Here is an 18,251-nt window from a genome sequence, read left to right as displayed (position 1 = left end):
CGGTAAATAATTTGGCGCCCACCGTGGGGCTAAAAATAATAGTGATTATTTCCTTGCTGGTTTTACTACATAACACAAGTTATCTTTAACACTTTTTCTTGTCCAAGATCTTCGATTTCAGGTCAAAATGTCTAAACAACAATCTTGAGGAACATGGAAAGAATGGCGTGGACATCCCGGGTGTTGGTGTACCACTACGAAACCCTGAGAATTCACCAGAACCAATTCCCATGAACGCGGTCTCACGCGATACCCAACACGTCGATATAAGCTCCCACACCAACAGGAGCGCACACCAAGAAGTCCATAGAACCCCAACTAGGGAAGAACAGGAAGTTAGCCTTCACGTTATTTTTTAAATGTTACAGGCACAATCGCTGGCGATTGCTCAGCTGCAAAGTCACCAGAAGACTCTCAGCACGGTAGCACCGGGGACTACCCCCCCCCCAATCGAGTAGATACCAGAGAGATCAAGCAACAACGGGTCGGCAACCGACCCCGCCATCGTAAAGATGCTCGAGGACCTCACAAAGAGGATCAAGTCGGGCGATAAGAAGATAGAAGCCAACGATAAGAATGTAGATACCTACAACTCTAGGGTCGACCAAATCTCGGGTGCACCCCCAGTCCTGAAGGGTGAATATTCGAAGAAGTTTGTACAAAAGCCGTTCCCACAGGAAGCTGCTCTAAAACCCATTCCAAAGAAGTTCAGAATGCCCGACCTTCCGAAGTATAACGGAAACTCGGACCCCAACGAGCACGTCACTACTTACACCTGTGCGGTGAAAGGCAACGACCTGAGGGATGATGAGATCGAATCTGTCCTACTGAAAAATTTGGGGAAACACTCTCGAAAGGGGCCATGATATGGTATCACAACCTAGCTCCTAACTCTATATATTTTTTTGCCATGCTGGCAGATTCTTTCATAAAGGGACATGTCGGGGCCATCAAGGTGGCCACAAGGAAATCTGACGTCTTCAAAATCAAGCAAAGGGAGAACGAGATGTTGCGAAGTTCGTATCTCGCTTTCAAATGGAATGAATGGAACTACCATCGGTCTTTGACGACTGGGCAGTGTAGGCCTGCACTCAAGAATTGAACGAGCAAAGCTCGGTGGCTTCGAAGCAACTAAAGCAGAACCTAGTCGAGTATCCCGTCGTGACCTGGTCGGACGTCCACAACCAATACCAGTCAAAGATCAGGGTTTAACACGACCAACTAGGAGCCCCTTCGGGCTCAGTATATCCTTGTAGACTTCCGGCAAAAGATCCAAAGCCAAACAAGGAAAGATACCAACCATACACTAAAGATAGAAGAAACGCCCCGGGGCTCAACATACCCCGACACGATTGAAGAATGGACCGAGGCCAGAATCCTCGGGGACTTGTCAGTAGAGATGGATTCGACAGGTACACAGGGCCGACGGAGGCACCTCGCTTGTCGGAATATAACTTCAACGTCGACGTATCAGACATCGTGTTCGCCATCAGTAAAATCAGAGACACCAGGTGGCCAAGGCCTGTACAATCAGACCCTTCACAAAGGAACCATAATTTAGTATGTGAATTTCATAATACACATGGGAACAGGACCGAAAATTTCCGACAACTCCAGGAAGAAGTGGCCCGATTACTCAGCAAAGGTCACCTCCGGGAATCCCTTAGCGACAGACGAGAAAGAGAGGCAACCAAAAAGAGCGAAGCAGATGAGCCGCAACATGTCATCCATTTGATCTTTTGAGATGTTGGTGCCCTGCAGGAATCCACGGCTAGGAGAATAAAAACATCCCTCGATGGGAAAAGCGAACTCGAGGCTCTATCTTAGCCCCATAATGGCACACCGGTAACTTATTTTCTTGTGAACACATTTCAAATTAAACATGTACTTGTGGATCCAGGTAGCTCGGCCAATATTATTAGATCGAAGGTGACAGAGCAGATCGAACTGCTTGACCAAATTATGCCCACCTTTCAAAGTCCTCAACGGGCTTAACACGGCGAACAAAACAACGAAAGGGGAAACCGCCATACCAGTCAATGTGGCTGGCACAACCCAAAACACCAATATCTCCATCGTCAAAGGGGCTGAAGGATAAAAAACAATGAAATAGTGACCACAAGGCATATTCTCGGCTGTATCCGAATGAACAAACAAAGGGTCGTACCGCATCCTTCGAGCAAATACTGAGGGCCTACCGAGGCTCAAAGCGCCATTGTCACTAAGGTATAACCATCTTCCTTTCAATTTACACCTCATACTAACCTTTATGCAGGTGTCCGACTGAGATAGTCGAAGCACTAATCCAGCTCGAAGACTTTAAGGTTTTAAAGCACACATTGCACTCTTTTCCTTCGACCGAGTTTTTATCCCGAAAAGGGTTTTACCGGCAAGGTTTTTAACGAGGCAACATCCATATGCTACCTAAGGAATACTCAACAAGTATTCAAGGCTTCTTTTGCAATCAACTTCGAATACTGAGGGGGCGTCCCCCCGGAAGGTCACCTACTCGGAGAAGGCAAGATATGCCAAATGGGGTCTCGATAGGAAAATAATATACCAGGCTAAACGGTCGAACGAACCGTGTCCGTATAGAGCAACTGAGCCCTTAACAACAAAGATATGTATATTTGTACCAAGTAATCAAAGAATACTTCCCAAAAAGATTTTGCATTTTAGGGAAGCTCGATATTTTTTGCACAAAACGGCCCTAGAACCAAAACACAACCCGAATACTCGGGGACTAGCATCAACAACTCGAAACAATACGACCCCCGGATTGGAGCTTCAAACTCATAAGCCCTCAATGAGGCAACAACAAGATCACAAAACATCTCCAGAGCCAAAAATGTCCCGAACACTCGGGGACTGGCATCGAAAACTCAAGGCCACATGACCTCCGGATCGGAAACTCTGAAATCGTAAGCCCTCAATGAGGCAATACCAAGTTTACAAGTAATGGATCCCGAGCCGAGAAATTCTCGATGACTCGGGGACTACCGACAATCGCCATCTCCATCGACTTATCAAAGCCCGAGGCCATAAGACCACATGCGGGCAGCCTCGGTCTCGTAAGACCTATATAAGGCAACAACAATATCTGTAGGACCTCAAGCAAGGCATGATTCATACTTGTACCAAGTATCCAAAATTGTAAGACCTCAAAGGCATGTAAAACTTGTAAGACCTTACTAAAGGCATAAACTCGATCTCAAAGTTAAGGCTATATATTGAACTTGTAACACCCCTAAAAAGGCATACCCTAGATATAAATGCCGAAACTACTTCACTCGGGACTGAAAGACTCCGGCCAAACACAAATGACTACGGTCACAAGGCTATACCAGCCAAACTTATGCTGCTCGGGGAAACCCGACAGTCGCTATAAAATCACAGGCCTTCAATTACTTCGAATATACTTCGAAAAGAACCGGTTAAGAAAGCTACCCTCAATATAGGAAAAAGACCTTCGACCATGTCAGCTTCTAAATACAGGCTTCGAAATACTCAGCCACCGAGCCAAACCTCTCGAGGTGCTCGATCATCGCCATATAACGACTCACAATCGAGGTTTTTATCGAACCGTCGAAGAGTCAGGCAAACATTATTTCAAAAAATCCTTATCGAGGGAAAATAAAGCCTATATTTGATGTTGGATCGACCCGAAGCGTTAGAGCCATTGACGCCAGCTCAAATAAAAGGTCGCATCAACCCAAAGCATAAGAGCCACTGTCGCCAGCCCACATAAAAGGTCGTATCGACCCAACGCATGAGAGCCTAAGGGCAAGCTTGAAATTCAAAAACTTGAGGATCGAATGAGCTCGAGTAGATACCCGACTTGGAGACTGAACCCAAAACAGTTGACCAAACATTCCTAAGAGCACAAGCATAAGAGCTCGAACGCCGGCTTATACTAAAAGGTCGTATCGACCAAGCGTGTAAGAGCGTATGGGCCAGCCTAATGAGCCCCAAGGCCATACCACGAATCTAAGGATTCCTTTTCACTCAAAGACCAGTTCATCTGGCTAAAATCAAGGCAAAAAGAAGTGCAGGAGAAACGAAACCACGAGGTTTTATTTTATACATATATGCGAGAAAATAGAAGCTCCATTTATAATGTACTTTGAGAGTACTATGTACAGGAACAGAAAAGGAAATCTACGTCCCCCTTGGGGACTACGGCCCGTCGGCCTCATCCTTGCTATCCTTGGCATTGGACAAAAGGAATTTAGCATCATATTCTTCTGCCTTCGCCTGCTTGATCGCTTCCGAGAGGTGGAAGCTTCTGGCATGAATTTCCTCGAGGGTTTCTCTTCGAGATTTACACCTCACGTAGTCTTTATTTCTGCTCTCACGGTCAAGAGCCCTTCTCGGCTCAACTCTAGCATCGGTAGCACCCTTCAAATAGACCACCAATTTCTGGTCAGCCTTAGTGTGGCATCACAGCCTCGGCCCGGGCATCTACAACCTCGGCCTTCGCCTTCAAAAGCTCAGACTCGAGCCTTGTAATCATATTCGCTCGGATAGAATCTTTTGCACGAGCGTTACGGAATTGCACCTCGAGGGCAGAAGCCTTAGCCAAAGCATCCTCCTTAGTCGCAACTTGGACATTTGCCTGAGCCTTTAGCTCGTTAAACTCGCGCTTGACCCAGCCAACTTCGCCCCAAAGCCATTCCAGCTCCTCCGTTTTGCTTTCCAACTAAAATATCAAAATATTAATCTTCAAAAGCGGAAAGGGGAGCATACCGACACGAAATGCAGGTTACCTATTTTTCGAGATGGCTTTCATAGTTCTGACTTTGATCCACCTTGCGCTGCAGGTATACCAGCTCATCTTCCTTTTTCGTACAAAGGAGCCTAAGGGATTTCTCCCCATCCAAAGCTTTCCGCAACCTGGACTCATGGCGAAGAAGCTCGAACTTAAGCTTGTCAAAGGCCTGCAAAACAAAACTCAATACGAAAGGGAGGGCGCGAAGCCAAAAGAAGCTTATACCGGCTACCAAAGCTTACCATAAAGCTAAGCCGCTGGGCCTCACCAAAGTTCGAGCCTACGTCTGATGGCTTAGTTTCCCGTGAAGCGCCTTCGGTAGGAGAAGAGGAAGGTGTCGCATGACCTTTGTCCCTCGAAATACCTTCGATGGGAACGGGAAATGTTCTTTCAAAAATAGAGGTGTCCGAAGCCGGAAAATCTGCCGACTCGTCTCTTTTGAACCTCATAGAAGGACTCGCTCCGCTGTGAGCATCCTCACACCTTGGAGACTCTTTCCGTTTATTATTGATCCTCGACCCCGAGGTTGGCAATCTATCCTCCTCCCCCAGGGGGCACGGCCTCATCTCGGAAAAACCTTCAACACCTGCTGCGGTAGAGTTAGTGCGCTAAAAAGAAAGTACCTTTCTAAGGAAACAAGCCACCAAACACCTACCATGATGTTTTGCCTCCCATCTCCTCTTGGACAGGTCTCCCCATTTGCGCTTATCATAGGTCAAGCAAGCTGCCAACTTACAAGACCATTCAGCCAGATCAGGGACCTCGTTCGACAACCAAGGAATTGGTAAAAAGAATGAAAGTAAAAGATGCCTATACGGAGCCTGCCTCCACTATGGAAAAAGCGATAAAAATACAAGTATACCACTTACGTGTGAAATTCCATTTCTCGGGAAATGGCAAAAACTCTCCAGGGATAATATCGACTGTTCGTGCTCGAACAAACCGGCTCATCCACCCTTGGTCCTCATCCTCTTCATCGTTAACGATAGGGGACCGGGTGGATCGACGTTGCAGAGTAATCAAGCCACAGTAATGCAGAGGCCGATATAACCTAATGAGATGGCTAAGGGTGAATTTGAACCCGACCTTATCTGTAAACTACCTTATCATCAGCACTATCTTCCAAAGGGATGGGTGAGCATGCACTAGGGTAACCTGATACCTCCTACAGAATTCAAGCACGACCCTATCGGGGGGACCCAATGTAAAGGGATACATATACATGCTCAAAAGCCCCTCGACATGGGTCATGATGCTCTCCTTTGGGGAAGGTACCTGCAGTACCACCCCTTCTCCCCATCCGCAATCTTTCCTAATCTTCTTGAGGTGTTCCTCCCCTATTGAGGAGATGAACCTCGATGCATGCTCCCGATGCCCTTGAACGTTGGGAGGTCTATCCAACATAAAGTCTTTCCTCGAGACAAAACACCTCGAGGTTAGCTCACTGGATACCGGTAGTGTACCACCGACCGCATGCGGAACAGAGGTATAACTCTCCTCCCCTTGATGAGCGGGTTTTGATGTAGCAGCCATGGCTATGGTAAAATAGAAAGAGGAGGATGAATATTTGGGCAAAAGATATGAGTTGAAATGATGAAAGAGCTAACACAAAGAACAAAAGCTCTATGAGAGGGATGATTACCAAGAATAGTAGAATCTCCAGTTAGGAAATGAGTGAATGCATATATAGAGGCAAGCGGCAACTGTTCGCCTATCTAGAAGACCAATTAGGTCTGACCATGACAACATCGCTTCTTGGAAATGTATTGGTGGGACCACCCCGGGGGCTCCAGTACTGTGTCGCATGAATAATGTTGTAACGCGGTGCTCGGGAAATATTGAGACCCCGAGGATTTCTACTATTACATGCATCGGCTACAAAGAAGTTATCAACCTAATCTCAAGACGGTGCCCGATATCGAGGATCCCGATTACTCCAAGTATGAACTCCAAAGAGTAAACATCAAAATTCGAAGGCTAACTCCACATAAACGCTGGAATATAAAGAATTCAAAGACTTAAAGTAGAAAATTTTCTTGCATTACCACAAAATATATTTACAAGGGGCGTCTTTGCAAGACCTATTTCCCTGGGAATACATACACAAAAAGAAAAAAGAGAGGAAAAGGCGATGTAGGACTACTCTCCATCATCACTGCCCTCTGAACCATCTTCGGGACCTTCGTCCAAAGCGATTAAGAGCGCCAACTCTCAATCCGACTCTCGGGCCTCCTTGATCTCAGCTGAGAGATCGACACCTTTAGCATTGGCTTCCTCCAAGGCTTGACTCCTCGCCTTTGCACTAGCGTGAGCGACAGTCCGAATCATCTTTTGCTCAGCCTCCACCGATATACCTTGGTCTATTTGATTCGCAATGGCGGCGTCTCTCGGATAAGTACCGACTTTTTCTTCGACCTCGAACTTGGTCGCAGATAGCGCAGCAATCTCTTCTCGAGCATTTTGGAGAAGACCCTGGGTCGATGCCAATTCCAAGTTCACTACCTCGTTTTGCCTGCTCAGCTCGAGGATCTCCACATTCTTCTTCCTGATCTAAAAATGTAAAAGATAAGTCAGTAAACGTCGAATTATGAGAACGACGAACGGATTTACGAATAGCAAGCTACCTGCTCAGCAAGGTCAGCCTTTTCTTGGAGCACTCCCTCCAAATTCGCTTGAAGCTCGCTTAACTCCTTCTCCTTTCGGGCAAAGGAGGCCTTCGACTCCTGCAGTCCTGATGTGAGCTTCCCGAGCTTCTTTCCACCGCATGAAAGCTCATCTTGGAGTCTAGAGAAGGCGTGATCATACATCTCCTTAGACTACAACGAAATAGAAGAGTCAGAAAAATAAGGAAAAATGCTTGAGACTAGAAAGGTATACATGAACATCTATCACCTGCCGCTAGAACTTCTCCGCTGCCTCGATAGCATTGGGAGCATCGAGATCAATGTCTTCACTAACATCATAAACGTCATCAAGGAAGTTGTCAAGCCCATCTGTCCCCTCGAGAGGACCCTCCACATTGGTAGCCTTTGGGTCCTGAGTGTCCCTGAGTTCCCCATCCAAGAACTGAGGACCCAAATTAAGGCCGCCCAGGGCGTCGATATCGCTAAGGGGCAAGCTTTGTCCCCGAGAAGCTACGGGCCCAGTCCCCTTTGAACCAGCAGCAACAGTCTCCTCGGAAGGGGCTGCATCACGTCCGGCCAGAGGCTCATGGAACATATCCATGCCCTCCTCGAGATCCTCTGAAGCTTGAGCTCGAGTTGAATCAATTGTTCCCAACTCGGCGGCCATCGGCACGGGCACCTGGGGGCATTCGTGCCTGACCTCGTCCTTTGTACCAAATGGTACTCATCCCCATCATCATCTTCATCCCCGGTACTGGGACTTGCTCCGAAAGCTGGAGCCGAGGTCATGGCAGCAGCTCGAGGCATGTGTGATTTAGGTTTCTTTGCCGCAGGAGAATTAGCAGCCGCCTTTTTCTTCCTCTTCTTGACCTTATCAGGCTTCGAAGTCTCCACCTCACTGCCAGGAGTCAGTCTCATCTGCACTCTGTCGCCAAGGCCTGCACAAACATAGTGGCCAAAATTTATCAGCATGGAGGATACGGGGAAGAAATATAAAAATATGATATAAGTGGCAAGAAGGGTTTTACCATGATTCTTGGCCACCCACCACATTTTAGCCAGGTCGGGCCAGGACCGCCCGAAAAATGGGAACGAAGCATCCAATCACCTAATCCATCTCAGCAAATCCTGAACTGATTCAGGATACCAAATGTTAGCTGCAAAAACCAAGGAGGGGTCATTTTTTGGAAGAGAAGTAAGAAGACAATAAAGCATGTTTGATGGAAAAGTACTTACGCTGCATGTTCCACTCCTCCGGGAATGGCATCCTTTCGGCCAGGACATGCTCATCCACCCTCGTACAAACCTGCTCATCCACCCTCGATCCGTGTCCTTATCAATGCTCGAGAAAAAATCTTCTTGGACCGAGGGTGAAGCTTAATCAAACCTCAATAAAGTCGAGGTATATACAATCTAATCAAATGGTCGAGGGTAAAGGTCGCACCCTCGACCTTGTTGGAGAAGTGGCGGAGCATGTAGACTATTCTCCAGAAAGATGGATAGATTTGGCCGAGTGTCACTTGGTACTTGTCGCGGAAGTCAAGAATGACCGGATCTATCACCGGGGAAAAAGGGTTCGAAGAATCGACCGGACCCAAAGTAAATGGGTATGTATATACATAAAGGAAGCCAGCCTTGTGGTCCGTTATGCTCTCGTTAGAACGAGGGATCTCAACCAGCACTGCCTCTCTCCATTGTCAGTCTTCCTTCACTTTTCCTATATCAGTCATGACGCTAAAATACCGGGACACGTGCTCGCATCGGCCCAGTGTATATGAGGGTCTGTCGATGGAAAAATCCTTCGTCGTGTTGAAATCGGTAAGGGTACACTGTTCAACGGAGGGTATCACTTTGGGCTTTCCTTTGGATGTTCCAGATGAAGAGGTAGCCTCGTCTTTTTGAGGAACTGTCTTGGAAATTCTAGCCATGGTGGTGGAAAGGCTTTTCTGAGAAAGTAGGTAGAGAATCAAGAACGGAAGAAGAAAGAATGTGAAAGGGTATGGATTTGGCTTTGAAAATTTGAAGATGTTGTAAAAGTGTGAATTATCAAACGACTGATGCATTTATAGAAGCCATATGGGCAGCGGAAAGGACGAACCAATAGCGGTTCATGGACTTCTCGATAGTCGTGTTTGACGGTGACCCTTGTGCTCTTATGGAATTTAATGCTCTGATGGGTTGACATCATGATGGTGATGCTTAAGGAGTAGGAGTTCAAAATCATTTCCTATCACTTTGCTCTAGGAAATGCGGGGACTATCTGTATACGGTAGAAATCGACGGTTTGATTTTACGATCATCAAGGCATCTCGAGGATTTTCAGTAATCGACTCCAAGAGTTCTCTAGGTGATCAATTTCGAGGTAGCGTAAATAAGGACCGGCCTCGAGGCAATTTAAATTGGCGGTCTCGGTGGATCAAGGTGAAGTTCCCAAGGTACGTACATATAGCTGACAAGGCCTAATGGACTAGTCCAAAAAACGAATCAAGATATTAAATGGTTGTACCAGCCCCATATCTTTTTAATCAATGCATCTGTACTATGTTGGAATTCCCTCTCATATATAAAGGGGATCCTTGTCATTTTGTAAACATTTGTTGCTCAATACTAAATACACAGGAACATTCTCTCTCTACTCTCTAACACATTCTTTTGATCCCATTGCTTCCATTTATTGATTACATTCATTGTGTTCTATTTATTGTTCTTTATTTATTGCTTATTATTGGCCATAAAGAGCCATTATTGATTTTATTATAACTGTTAGTCGTCCATCGACTACCCTCGACGGACATCGGACTCGGCCCCGAGGCCCCGAATAAGCAAGCTCGAGGCCCCAATTGATCGCTATTCGGTCTGTTTAACATCTTGTTTTTAAGCTCTTATCTTGATTCCAAGTACCTCACTTAACATCTATTGCCCAAATAACTAGTATAAAAATAAATCACGTATTTTTAGAACCATAAAATCAAATTTAATTGTTATTACCATTTTTACAGTAAACATATGATATCACATAACCATGATAGTAGGGTACATAAAGTGTGTAAAAAAGGAGTAGTATTTTAAATAAGTTGAGATAATTCTTAATTATGTGGATAATCGGATAATTATCGCCTAACGAAGGATTAACAAATTAATTAAGTGAATAATTATTGAATGGAAAATATCCCCCAACGTGAAAGCCATATAAGAGTTATTAACACTACTAGAAATCCGGTAAAAAGCGACCACAAAAAGCGACTAAAGTTGGTCGCTTATAGGCCTAAAAGCGACCAAAAAGCGACCAAACATGCCTGGTCGCAATATTGCTGGTCCCTTTACTTTAGGGACCAAAGTTGGTCGCTAATTAGCGACCAACTTTGGTCTCTAAGGTAAAAGGACCAAATATTCTGATTTTGACTTTAGTGACCAACTTTGGTCGCTATATTAATTTAATAATATAAATTTGGCGACCAAAGTTGGTCTCTACATATGAAATACGTTATTTTTAATTTATCATTAATCATTAGAAAGCGACCAACTTTGGTCTCTAATCCAAATATTATATTTTAAAATCTGGACAATAAAGACCAAAGTTGGTCGCTAAATTCAAGAATTTAATTTTTTTTTAAAGATAAGCGACCAACATTGCTCGCTATATTTCCAGAAATTGTATTTTTTTTAATAGAAATCTGGGCAGGTAGCGACCAAGGTTGGTCGCTATTGCCCAGAAAATTATTTTTTTATAGTGAAATGCGACCAAATAGAGACCAAAGTTGGTCGCTTTTCTTGGTATATTTTTGGCAGAAACTGCCTGTTTTGGCAGCTACACCACCTGCCAGCTTACCAAACATCCTAAACAGGCATTTTATGCCAGCAACAACAACAACAACAATTAAAAGCAACAATCAATAGAACTAACACATTAAGCTAACAAAACTAAGTTAACGCTTATTACAAGCCCATTCGAACTAAAAAGAACTAACACAATAGAACTAAATTTTTTTGTCTAGTTCAAAGTATATAAAGTACTCAAGGAGTGTTCTTTCAGCATCCTCGTCCGAAAGTTGGATTGCGTCGCCCGATTCATTAGGTGGTTGACTGCGTATGAATTCTCCCACGTCAGCTGCATGTGAAGCGAACCTATATGAAAAATTATATATATTGAATTAGTATTTCAATATTTATATAAAAGTAAATCAAAATACTTAATGAAAAGTAAAAAACTTACATGTATATAGTCGAGGTTCGACCCTCCTTTCTGAATCAGTCTCTTTCTTCTTCTTTACAATACGAGTTTCATTGAATAGCTCATCTTGCTTCATTGGCATCATAAAGCTGTCTGGTGGCTTTGGTGATTATCCTCGTGGTACTATTACTCGGGATGAACTTGGATACAGAGAATAACTTGGATACAGTACCTGACAGGGTGTGTCTTTGATCAATTGTTGATCTCTATAGCTACAATGATAATGAGAAGGCAACGACATGTGTTTCAAAATAGTGATGGTATAGGTAGGATTTAACATTTCCTAAGTAGATAAAAGAGGTTATAGAGGAATTTTCTACTTCACTTTCCAAGAGAAAAAGAAGTTTGATTGATAGTGACAACGTTGATGAAGACGGAATGTTTTCCGTTGGTCATGACAGTTCCCATAAAGCGGGGATCATAAGACTCTATGATGACAAAGATTATAGGAAGTTTTGTTCTAAACTTTCTTCCAAGTCTGATCCGTACAAGCTTAATATGATATTGGTGATATTTCTTCGGATTCAGACAATGATTTGACCGACAAAAGTATGGAAATGCTCTTAAAAAGAATTAAAGGTAAAATGTTTTTCTTGGTAGAGAAGGATGCTGAAAAGATTTTACCTTTAATTCTTTTTAAGAGCATTTCCATACTTTTGTCGGTCAAATCATTGTCTGAATCCGAAGAAATATCACTAATATCACATTAAGCTTGTACGGATCAGACTTGGAAGAAAGTTTAGAACAAAACTTCCTATAATCTCTGTCATCATAGAGGCTTATGATCCCCATTCTATGGGAACTGCCATGACCAACGGAACACATTCCGTCTTCATAAACCTTGTCACTCTCAATTAAACTTATTTTCCTCATGAAAAATGAAGTACAGAATTACTCTATAAGCTCTTCTTTTATCTACTTAGAAAATACTAAATTCTTACCTACACCATCACTATTTGAAACACATGCCATTGCCTTCTCATCATCATTGTCGCTAATGAGAAGAACAATTAAAGGCACACTTTGCCAGGTACTGTGTCTTAGTTATTCTTGGTGGAAGTTCTATTGCTTGTCTAATAACGTCATCAACCTCTTCTAATAATCCTCTGGCAATCTAAAATTCCAAAACATAAACTAAAAGTTCAATTCATATCCTAAACCTTCAATTCATATCCATAAAAGTTCAAGTCATATCCACAAAAGTTCAAGTCATATCCTAAAATTTCTATTTATATCCTAAAAATTCAACTCATATCCTAAAAGTTTCAATTTATATCCTACAAGTTCAATTCACAAGAACAAAACCTAAAAACTAAAAGTTATATTCATATCCTACGAGTTTAAACATAAACTAAAAGTTCAAGTCATATCCTAAAGGTTCAATACATATGCTAAAGGTTCAATTTATTTCCTAAAAGTTCAACTCATATCCTAAAAGTTTCAATTCATATCCTAAAAAGTTCAAGTCATACATAAAAGCTTCAATTTATATCCTACAAGTTCAATTCACAAGAACAAAACCTAAAAACTAAAAGTTATATTCATATCTTACGAGTTTAAACATAAACTAAAACTTCAAGTCATATCCTAAAGGTTCAATACATATCCCAAAGGTTCAATTTATTTCCTAAAAGTTCAACTCATATCCTAAAAGTTTCAACTCATATCGTAAAAAGTTCAAGTCATACATAAAAGCTTCAATTTATATCGTACAAGTTCAATTCACAAGAACAAAACCTAAAAACTAAAAGTTCATCAATTCTTATCCTACGAGTTTAAACATAAACTAAAAGTTCAATTTATATCCTAAAGGTTCAATTCATATCCACAAAAGTTCAAGTCATATCCTAAAATTTCTATTTATATCCTAAAAGTTCAACTCATATCCTAAAAGTTTCAATTCATATCCTAAAAATTCAATTCACAAGAACAAAACCTAAAAACTAAAAGTTATATTCATATCCTACGAGTTTAAACATAAACTAAAAGTTCAAGTCATATCCTAAAGGTTCAATACATATGCTAAAGGTTCAATTTATTTCCTAAAAGTTCAACTCATATCCTAAAAGTTTCAATTCATATCCTAAAAAGTTCAAGTCATACATAAAAGCTTCAATTTATATCCTACAAGTTCAATTCACAAGAACAAAACCTAAAAACTAAAAGTTATATTCATATCTTACGAGTTTAAACATAAACTAAAACTTCAAGTCATATCCTAAAGGTTCAATACATATCCTAAAGGTTCAATTTATTTCCCAAAAGTTCAACTCATATCCTAAAAGTTTCAATTCATATTCTAAAAAGTTCAAGTCATACATAAAAGCTTTAATTTATATCGTACAAGTTCAATTCACAAGAACAAAACCTAAAAACTAAAAGTTCATCAATTCTTATCCTACGAGTTTAAACATAAACTAAAAGTTCAATTTATATCCTAAAGGTTCAATTCATATCCACAAAAGTTCAAGTCATATCCTAAAATTTCTATTTATATCCTAAAAATTCAACTCATATCCTAAAAGTTTCAATTCATATCCTAAAAATTCAACTCATATCCTAAAACGTTTTTCTTGGTCGAGAAGGAAAGTTCCATTGCATGTCTAATAACGTCATCAACCTCTTCTACAAAATCCTCCCGCAATCTAAAATTCCAAAACATAAACCAAAATTTCAATTCATATCCTAAAGGTTCAACTCATACCTAAAAGGTTCAATTTATATCCTAAAGGTTCAACTCATACATAAAAGCTTCAATTCATATCCACAAAAGTTCAAGTCATATCCTAAAGGTTCAACTCATACATAAAAGCTTCAATTTATATCCTAAAAGTTATATTCATATCCTACGAGTTTAAACTTAAACTAAAAGTTCAATTTATATCCTAAAAGCTTCAACTCATACCTAAAAGGTTCAATTCATATCCTAAAAATTCAACTCATATCCTAAAAGGTTCAATTTATATCCACAAAAGTTCAAGTCATATCCTAACGGTTCAACTCATACATAAAAGCTTCAATTTATATCCTAAAAGTTATATTCATATCCTACGAGTTTAAGTTCAATTTATATCCTAAAGGTTCAACTCATACATAAAAGCTTCAATTTATATCCTAAAAGTTATATTCATATCCTACGAGTTTAAACTTAAACTAAAAGTTCAATTTATATCCTAAAAGTTTCAACTCATACCTAAAAGGTTCAATTCATATCCTAAAAATTCAACTCATATCCTAAAAGGTTCAATTTATATCCATAAAAGTTCAAGTCATATCCTAACGGTTCAACTCATACATAAAAGCTTCAATTTATATCCTAAAAGTTATATTCATATCCTACGAGTTTAAGTTCAATTTATATCCTAAAGGTTCAACTCATACATAAAAGCTTCAATTCATATCCACAAAAGTTCAAGTCATATCCTAAAGGTTCAACTCATACATAAAAGCTTCAATTTATATCCTAAAAGTTATATTCATATCCTACGAGTTTAAACTTAAACTAAAAGTTCAATTTATATCCTAAAAGTTTCAACTCATACCTAAAAGGTTCAATTCATATCCTAAAAATTTAACTCATATCCTAAAAGGTTCAATTTATATCCACAAAAGTTCAAGTCATATCCTAACGGTTCAACTCATACATAAAAGCTTCAATTTATATCCTAAAAGTTATATTCATATCCTACGAGTTTAAACTTAAACTAAAAGTTCAATTTATATCCTAAAAGTGGGCGACTCGTTGTACTCAAACAAGAGCCACGCAACGATTCGCTTAAGGCCTTAAACATTAACATTGTCTTGAACTTTAAGAGAAAATCCAAATATACTATCATGTGTCTATATTAAATATCTACCTATAAACTAATCAAGATTAAACTAAAAGTTCAATTTATACCCTAATATATATCTACCTATGAATCAAGTCTTTGACGTTAAATTAGTATCTATTGCTTACTAAAATATTGAAGGAGAAATACTCAATAAAGCCTAGCCTAAATATTCAACCCATACCCTAAACCCTAGATTTCTATAAAATGTTAAATAATGATAAATACAATCTAAACCCTAGGTTTCTATAAAATACAATGTTAAATAATCAATTGAAGCACTAATTCTAGGTTGAAACAATAAACAATTGAAACACTAATTGAAATCCTAGGTTTGTAATTCTAACCTTGAATTTTTAGGAGGTGGAGAAGGAGAGACGCAACAGCGGCAGAGGCGACGGCGACGGCGGCAGCTGAGCGGTGGTCGTTGGTGGCGTGGGTGGGGCCTGGTGGTGGGAGTTGGAAGGGGGTGGGGTTTGAGGGTGAGAGAGAAAAGAGGGATTTTGGGAATTTTTTAGAAAGAATGGGAGGGGATCCCGGCTTTGAGAGTTATGTAATCAAAATAGCGACCAACGTGGGTAAAACAGTTTTGAATTTTTAGACATAGCAACCAACTTTGGTCGCTATATTCTGACCGTTTGACCAAAATAGCGACCAAAGTTGGTCGCTATTTCAATATATATATATATATATATATATATATATAAGCTGTATTCGATACGCTATTACCTAATACACTTATAGTTAGTGCATAGTATAGCGTATATATATATATATATATAAGCTATATTCGATACGGTATTACCTCATACACTTATACTTAGTGCATAGTATAGCGTAAGTACATATTATATATATATATATATATATATAAGTTGTATTCGATACGGTATTACCTCATACGCTTATACTTAGTGCATAATATAGCGTAAGTATATATATTGTATATATATAAGCTGTATTCGATACGGTATTACCTCATACACTTATACTTAGTGCATAGTATAGCGTAAGTACATATATTATATATATATATAAGCTGTATTCGATACGGTATTACCTAGTACACTTATACTTAGTGTATAATATAGCGTAAGTATATATATTGTATATATATAAGCTGTATTCGATACGGTATTACCTCATACACTTATAGTTAGTGCATAGTATAGCGTAAGTACATATATTATATATATATAAGCTATATTCGATACGGTATTACCTCATACACTTATACTTAGTGCATAGTATAGCGTAAGTACATATATTATATATATAAGCTGTATTCGATACGGTATTACCTCATACACTTATACTTAGTGCATGCATATTATAGTGTAAGTACATATATATTATATATATATATATATAAGCTGTATTCGATACGGTATTACCTAATACACTTATAGTTAGTGCATAGTATAGCGTAAGTACATATTATATATATATATATATATATATATATAAGCTGTATTCGATACGGTATTACCTCATACACTTATACTTAGTGCATAGTATAGCGTAAGTATATATATTATATATATATAAGTTGTATTCGTTACAGTATTACCTAATACACTTATAGTTAGTGCATAGTATAGCGTAAGTATATATATTACAAAAACCGCTGTATTCGATACGGTATTACCTCATACACTTATACTTAGTGTATAGTATAGCGTAAGTACATATTATATATATATATAAGCTATATTCGATACGGTATTACCTCTTACACTTATACTTAGTGCATAGTATAGCGTAAGTACATATATTGTATATATAGACACACACGCCCGCTTCGTAGTACTATTCATCCCTTGTATTACAAAATTATTAACGACTTACATTTATATTATTTACATAGTAAACACAAAAGTGATTTTTAAATTTGACCATATAGAGACCAACTTTGGTCGCTAACTTTAAATGAATTTAATTTAGCGACCAAAGTTGGTCACTAAATGTACATGAATTTAAATTAGAGACCAAATTTGGTCACTAAAATTTAATCAGATTTATTTATATTTTATATAATATTTAAATTAATAATAAAAATTGTTAAACGTTAGAACTGGGTCCCACATTGGCGACCAACTTTGGTCGCTAAATTTTGAATTATATTTATTTATATTTTATAAATTTTTTACATAAATATATATTTATTAAAATATTATAACTGGGTCCCACTTTAGCGACCAAAGTTGGTCGCTATCTTCTTATCCTTCAGTTAGCGACCAACTTTGGTCGCAAGTTTTAAATTATATATATTTATATTTTATAAGTTTTATAAAATAATAATAAAATTATTAAAAAAAATTGTGTGGGTCCCACTTTTGCGACCGATATTGGTCGCTAAACTCAGTGTATCTTTGACCAAGCAAGTCTGACCAGTCCAGTCAACAGTTTGACTAAATCTGTGTCCAAATAGCGACCAACTATGATCGCTAAATTATTTCAAATATTTTTTTTTATTATTTTCGGTAGTTTGGCGACCAACTTTGGTCGCTTTTCTTAACAGATCAAATTTGATCGCTTTTCGGCCGAATTCTAGTGGTGTAAGTGACTCTTAAGTCACTTTGCAAGGTGGCAACAATGAAGGCTAAAAGCACTTAGGTGAATGAAAGTTGTGTAGGTAACAACTTGTAAGTGTTTGCTTTTTATATTCTTTGCATTTTGCTCAATTCTGCTTCTTTTGTCAAATATCGAACAATACATTCCATTATTTAAAGGCTGTCTTCACACCACATCTGCTTATATATCTTGGTTATCCTTTTTGTTGTTGCATATTTCCGAGG

Source organism: Nicotiana sylvestris, chromosome 1 (assembly GCF_000393655.2).
Source record: "Nicotiana sylvestris chromosome 1, ASM39365v2, whole genome shotgun sequence".
NCBI classification, from domain to species: domain Eukaryota; kingdom Viridiplantae; phylum Streptophyta; class Magnoliopsida; order Solanales; family Solanaceae; genus Nicotiana; species Nicotiana sylvestris.
The sequence above is the reverse complement of the archived record's forward strand: the minus strand, read 5'-3'. Positions refer to the sequence as shown.